This window comes from Triticum aestivum, chromosome 4D (genome assembly GCF_018294505.1).
Source record: "Triticum aestivum cultivar Chinese Spring chromosome 4D, IWGSC CS RefSeq v2.1, whole genome shotgun sequence".
Classification (NCBI taxonomy): Eukaryota; Viridiplantae; Streptophyta; class Magnoliopsida; order Poales; family Poaceae; genus Triticum; species Triticum aestivum.
Window position 1 is genome coordinate 309062795 of NC_057805.1, and position 6539 is coordinate 309069333.

Genomic DNA, 6539 nt, shown 5'->3' on the forward strand with positions numbered 1-6539 from the left:
GCGGGCCGACGTTCTCGCCTCTGGTCGGCTGGCCATCTCTGCTGGTGGCGGTGATGCGGGCCAGCATCGGCGACTAGTGGGGAGGACCGTGGCGGTGCGGGCTACGTGCGGCCTCCCTACCGTGGCCTGCGGCATGCGGCACGGCGGGGAGCTTAATGAGTTCTTGTTGACGAAGGAAAGATGTGGCCAGCGAGAGCGTTGCCGGGGTGACTACGGCGCACGGGGTCGCGATGGCAAGCCATACAAACTGCAAGCCATAACACAGCCGGCTGCTGGCTGGGGCTGCTCGTTCTTCGAGTTCCGACCAATACCTCGGAGCCATGTTGTTTGTTCGCACGGGGCCTACGTCCCGGGGTGGAGGTCGCGCAGCGTGAAGGTTAGCGAGTGGTTTGGACATGAGGACGTGAGCGACCCCATATTTTCTTTTTCAAAACGGAGGCAAAAGCTTTGCCTCATCCATTAATTACGCAGAAGAGAATTGCCTGGTTAATTAACGGAGAACCGGGCTAAAACCGCCACAAACCGCTGAGCGGCACATACAGACCGTGCCAGAACTCAGCCACCCTTGTCGAGGGCAGCACAACTCCGACTCTGAAGGAGAGATCCAAAGAAGAACTAGGCCAGGCTGGCGCCGTGGAAGACCACCGAACGGACCACCTGCTGCCTGTCATGGTTGCCACAGGGCCCGCCGCCGCAGTTTCGACTTCACCGCAACAAACAAACCGAGGTAATCTCACGGACACGTCGGAGAAGAGCCGACTACCGCAACCACCGCAACGCCTCCGACTTCACTCACCCCATCATCGTTGCCACAGAAGCCTTGACGCCACATCAACGCCTTCCACCACCCAACCTCCCAACACACCCACTGGTCCCTCTGACTGGATTAACCTCCAAAATCGATGTCCTCAAGAGGGGAACAACGTCAACACGCCGCCAACGACCGACCCTCGGGTCTGGAGTTTCCCCCGGAGTTGTCCCTTGTAGAGGAAAAGAGAGCATCCTGTCGACGCCTTCAGAAAGGTCACGGCGTCCACGGACGCCGCCATCACAGGCTCCAGCCATGGCCAGAAACGGGTTTTCACCCGGCCCTTGAAATCCTCTGGTCGACAGCCAATCCGTCAGCCCACCTTCGGACCTACCCTCGCTGCACCTCCACGCATCAGCCACCCCGGCAGCCGAAACTTGCATCCCCATCGCCGTCGGTCGCCTCTCCTTCGCCCAGGCCAGAGCCTGAGTACCCACGCTGACTCCAGATCTGAGCGCCAAGCCCCACGACCCGCCGCGCTCCGGTCCGCAACCAACACCACCGCGTCGCCCAACAGGAACGACGCCCAAGCTCCGGGGCCGTCCCCCTGCAGCACCACATCCGCGCAGCCTCCAGCAGCACCACATCCTTACCGCGTGCAGCCACCGACAGCCGCACACGCCGCGCCCCTGCCGAGCCCGCGCTGCTCGCGGTCGCCGCGAGCCCGTCCCCGCGCCGCCATGCCCCTTGATGCGCCCGGCCGCGCCAGGTCCGCGCCCGGCCGTGCCAGGTCCACCCCCAGCTGCCCCTTGCATCCGCTGCTCTGCAGACCTCCACTCGCCGGCCCCGCACAGCCGCACCACTGCGGCGCCCCGACCACCACGCCCCAACGGCGCCCAAAGCCGTCGCCGGGGCAGCCAGATCCGCCGCACGGGCCTCGCCTCGGACCTCCACTTGCCAGCGTCGCGCACCCACACCTCCGTGCCGACCAGGCCACCGCGACCCTCTTCGCACGCACCGCGCCGGCTGGCGCTGCCTCGCCGCGACGCCTGGAGCGCGAGCGCCCTCGCCAGAGCGTGAATCCCTGCTGAATCGAGCGGCCCGCGCCAGCCAAACCCGAGCGAGAGGAGGGAAGGGCCCCGCCGCCGCCGACGCCGCCCGGGCTTTGCCCGGCGACGCCCTCCGGCGGCGGCGAGGGGAGGATGGACGGGGGCTGTGCCGCTGGCGGCGGCGGCTGGGTTCGCTCCCAGGCCGCCCGCGGGAGCGACCAAAGGAGCGTCTAGGAGGGCACACAGTTAGCGACCCCATATACACGGCGACGGTTTAAGGATGGGAGGGGAAGAAAGGAATCAACCAGGACATGGCCGCCGCTGCGTCGATGCGCCGCTGCCTGGTACGAATAGTTGTCCCGCTCGTCCTCCAGCAACAACATAGCCGCCGTTACTCGGGCTCGTCCTCCATCCACCGCATGGTTGTCCTTGTGTTCGTGCTCAGGATCCTGCTCGCCGGCGGCTTCCTTGCGCCCGTCCTCCGGCCACGCATGGTTGTTGTTGCGTTCACGCCGAGGATCCTGCTCGCCGATGCTAGAGATATGACCAGGGCTGGAGCATGGAGGACATGACAACGCCATCAGCGATGTGTGCCACCTGGGGCAACGGCCGGCCATGCCCCGACGGCGACGCCACCCTCTGCGAGCTTCTGAAGCACAAGGCCAAGGACGTGCGCGTGCCATTGTTTGGGACGCCCTCACCTCCATGGAACTCTCTCGACATGCGTGGGGCACATGAGACGCACAACGTCGAGGCAGTGGAGTACTTAAACGACACCGCCGTGCAGTGCGCTCTGTGTATGGAACCCAACGCCAGCGAGGGTGGTAGGAGCGGCAAGCTACACGAATTCGAGATGCGCCTCTAGGCTTCCGCGCATGGAGTTATGTGGGGAAGGCCACCAATGGCTTCAACCGAACAAGGACGAAGAATGGAGAAAGATTAGACGCTGGAGCTTGTGAATCGTCTCCAATAACCAATCTGGAGAAGTGAGAGAGAGAGAAGAGGTCACGGGAGGAGTTTTTCTGTTGAGCGTAAAGGTCATGGGGCGAGCCAGGAGCAAACCAAACAAGTTTTCCTACAGCCGAGTTATTTATGATACTTAAATAGTTGATCCTCACAATTTTATTTTTCTTGACTTGCAGCCTATCTGCCTCATCAACCTATCCACCTCAGTTATCCTGCCATGTCATCGGCTCTCTACAAAGTGGCTATTTGATTTTTGTCCCGTGGTTGTTTTTCTGCCCGTTCAGTTTTCTGCTGCTAGCAGACTGGCAATCCATTAGTCTAGTGTACTTGGCAGCCCATTCGTTTTCAGTCGTTTTGTTTTCTCTCAATAGTGAACTGGCAATTCAAGCAGGCCACATCATAGATACTCAACAAATCCATGAGAAACGACTAAACGGAACTAATCTAGGCGATCAAGAAAAAAATGTGCCGTCTTCTCCCCTTCCTTGCATCTTTTTTTGCCCTCCCTATAAATTAGCTTGATCTCCACATGATCGCAATACTGCTTCTCCTTGCGATACATACGAACCATTCTAAAAGACCAGATGCATCGTATCCTCCACCTCCGAGGCTCCCACCACATTTTCTCTAATGAACAAAGCAGCACGTCGTCTAAGTATCTCATCTTCGGCCGCCGCCGTCGGAATCCAGCTCTGCAACGCACTACCATGTCACCACTTAAAGATGTGGCTCGATCTCGGCGGAATCAGGCCTCAACCTATTCAGGTGGGGTATTCCGGCGTGATCTTCACGAGGCATGGAGGGTGTCTCCGTCCAATGTGAGTTTATCGCCTTCAAGATTTCGTCTTCAAGGGCGGACTACAACTGCGGTGCACAAAGCATCGAACGATGGTTTCTCTTCGTGACCAGGGTTGGCTGCAGGTGTTCTTCTTCGCCTGCGGCGTGGTCGTCCTCTGCATATTGTATTGTTGCAGGAGTAGTACCTTTCAAAAAAGAGAAGAGAAAGGTGTCGCCGGGCACCTGCAGCGCCTCACCAGTGCCCCATATTGGCTTCGCCTAGCCAGGCTCCTCTGACCGTCCGCATCGGCTTCACTCGGCTGAGGCTGCCCTCCATACTCCACTCCGCTCCATCGCAAGGCAACATGAACCTTGCTGCTTCCCGTCGTGAAGCCCCTTCAGTCCTCCCTTTGCTCTGGCGTGGAGCTCGACGAGCCGGTAGGCATGGCTTGTGTTGGGCGAGGAAGAACAGGGCTCTTTGCAGTTGGGATCTGCCTAATTAACTCGATCTTGCATATTGTAGGTACAAAATCAGCTACAAAGTAATGAATCTAATCAGGTACAAAAACATATTTTTTAGACACTGCTCCCAACAGCCAGGGTGTAAGTCACAGCACCAAGGTTCAGCTAACCTGTTAATAAAGTTAATAAATAACCTGTGCCTCTTATATCTTTCTCCTCCTTTGTTTCTGGCTTAACACAGCTTGGTAATGGCCAGCTGCACTTTCCGTGCAGCGTTAACATTACCTTCATGTAATTGACCTCGGTCACTCAGGTTTCATACATGTTTTGAAATGCCTAAGGCAGAAACTACTCTGCCTTTTCTTTCAAAAAAAAAGTTATTAAATAGTATACCTGACTTCATGCCCATATATTTGCAGCCAAGAAATTGTGATTTTGGATCCATCTCCATGGCCCATACCATGAATCATCACCTTGCCAAGATGAAGTTCATGTGCCTTTACTTTGTTCTTTCATACTCACCCGATTTTCCTTACTATTCATGCATTTATTATTCTGTTTGTTCCATGCTTAAAGCGCTAGAATTCCTGCTATTTACTTCCCATGGCCATTGGCACCTTTAGTCCTAGAACATCTATAGTTTTCAGGCATAGTTTTTCTTCTGTAGATTAATTTTATGTCATTGTTTCTGGAGGAACCCACCTTTTAAGTTAATTCAGTATGTCTGCTCCTTTACTGCTCCTACTGCTTTGTTGGGAGATGCTTACTGAATTGCTTAACACAAGCTTTAACAACGTGAATCAAACTAGCACTTGTCCAATTAATATTTTTTTATTAAGCATTTGATAGCTCAAGTGGTGCTATTCCGGTGCACTTTTTAGTTTTCAATGGTGCTCTTGCTGATTGTCTTAATGCCTTAGATACTTTATTAAAAAGGGAAAGCTTGCAATTCCCTCTGCCCTCTTACCTCCATGTATATGTATGTAGGTACCTTCTTTTTCCTGCTCAAGTAGCAGGGGACTGATATGTTGCTTTCACCTACAACGTCTTTTCTTGCAGGCACCTTCTATTTTCTTTCAGCTGCAATATTAATTGGATCTCTCCTCAAAATATTCATTGCTTCTGTCAACTGTGAAGTTCCATCTTCGTTACTTATATTCTACATGCATAATGTTACTAATCTCGGTCCAATCTCAGTGTATGATCTATGAGAATTTTGTATAGCTTGCATATAATGCCCAGACTCATTAGCCCATTCTAATATTTTGTAGAGACTTCATATCATCATTAGCAAGATGAAGCCTGAGTACTATTGTTCTACGGTTTCGGGGTCAAAAAAGATGAAGCCTAAGTACGGTATCATCCCTTTATGTCAAGTATCCGCTACTACTATATGCATTAGCTTCGCCTCAGAACATACCCTTCTCATTTGGAAAGAGGAATATGTTCGTAGGTGTTCACACTAATTATTATATAAGCTACCAGAGATGTTAACGAAGACAAGAACAAACTAATGTTTCCGGTTTATTAGCGGATACAACTATATGTTGCAACACACCCTATTTTTACACTTGCTTTTATATATGAACAACTTGGTTATATTATGTAGAACTTATGTAATAGTAACATGCAGAAGATATTTACAACAGGACTCACATATAATACACAATAAGTAATGGCAATTTGTACATAACCTTTCATCGCATCTCCATTTGAGAATCTGGCTCTTAAGAGTGTTTATATACAATATTATTAATGTAAATGATATGACATTACTTATGCCATAACACTATATTTGTTATCTTTATAATTATACTACATGTATTATGTCCATTCCAGAAAAATTCATCTTAAGATCATATATCCATATTATTCAAACAAAGTTATTCTATTTATGCATTACCACGTGCGTAGGACTAAGAATTCCCGCAGTAACGTGCGGGGGAATTATCTAGTTCATAAGATGAGTAGTAAAACCGATTTAGCTAAACATTAGCTAAAACTGGTTTTATATGTACCTTTGGCTAATACTTTCTAGCCAAACAACAACTTAGCTATATTGTGAGCGGCCTCTTTGGCTTCTCTTCCGACAGTGTAGGAATTCAACATTTCCTGTCATTCCCGAAATGACAGAAAGAACAGTTGGCCCTTGTACGAAGAAAGACGGTAATAGTTAGGGCATCTCCAACGCAAATTTCCTATCATTCCCGAAAAGACAGAAAGAACAGTTGGCCGCAAATTTCCTATCATTCCCGAAATGACAGAAAGAACAGTTGGCCCCTTTACGAATCATTCCTATCACTCCCAAAATGACAGAAAGAACAGTTGGCCGCAAATCTCCTATCATTCCCGAAATGACAGAAATAACAGTTGGCCCTTGTACGAATCATTCCCGAAATGAGGGCAACTCCAACGCCCAATCCCAAATTGTCCGTCTCTGTCCGTTTGGACCGAAACCGTCCGCCACACGACCCCAAATCATTCGCCTCTGTCTGTTTGGGCCGAAACGGACGGACGGCACGGCCTTGGGGTCTGCC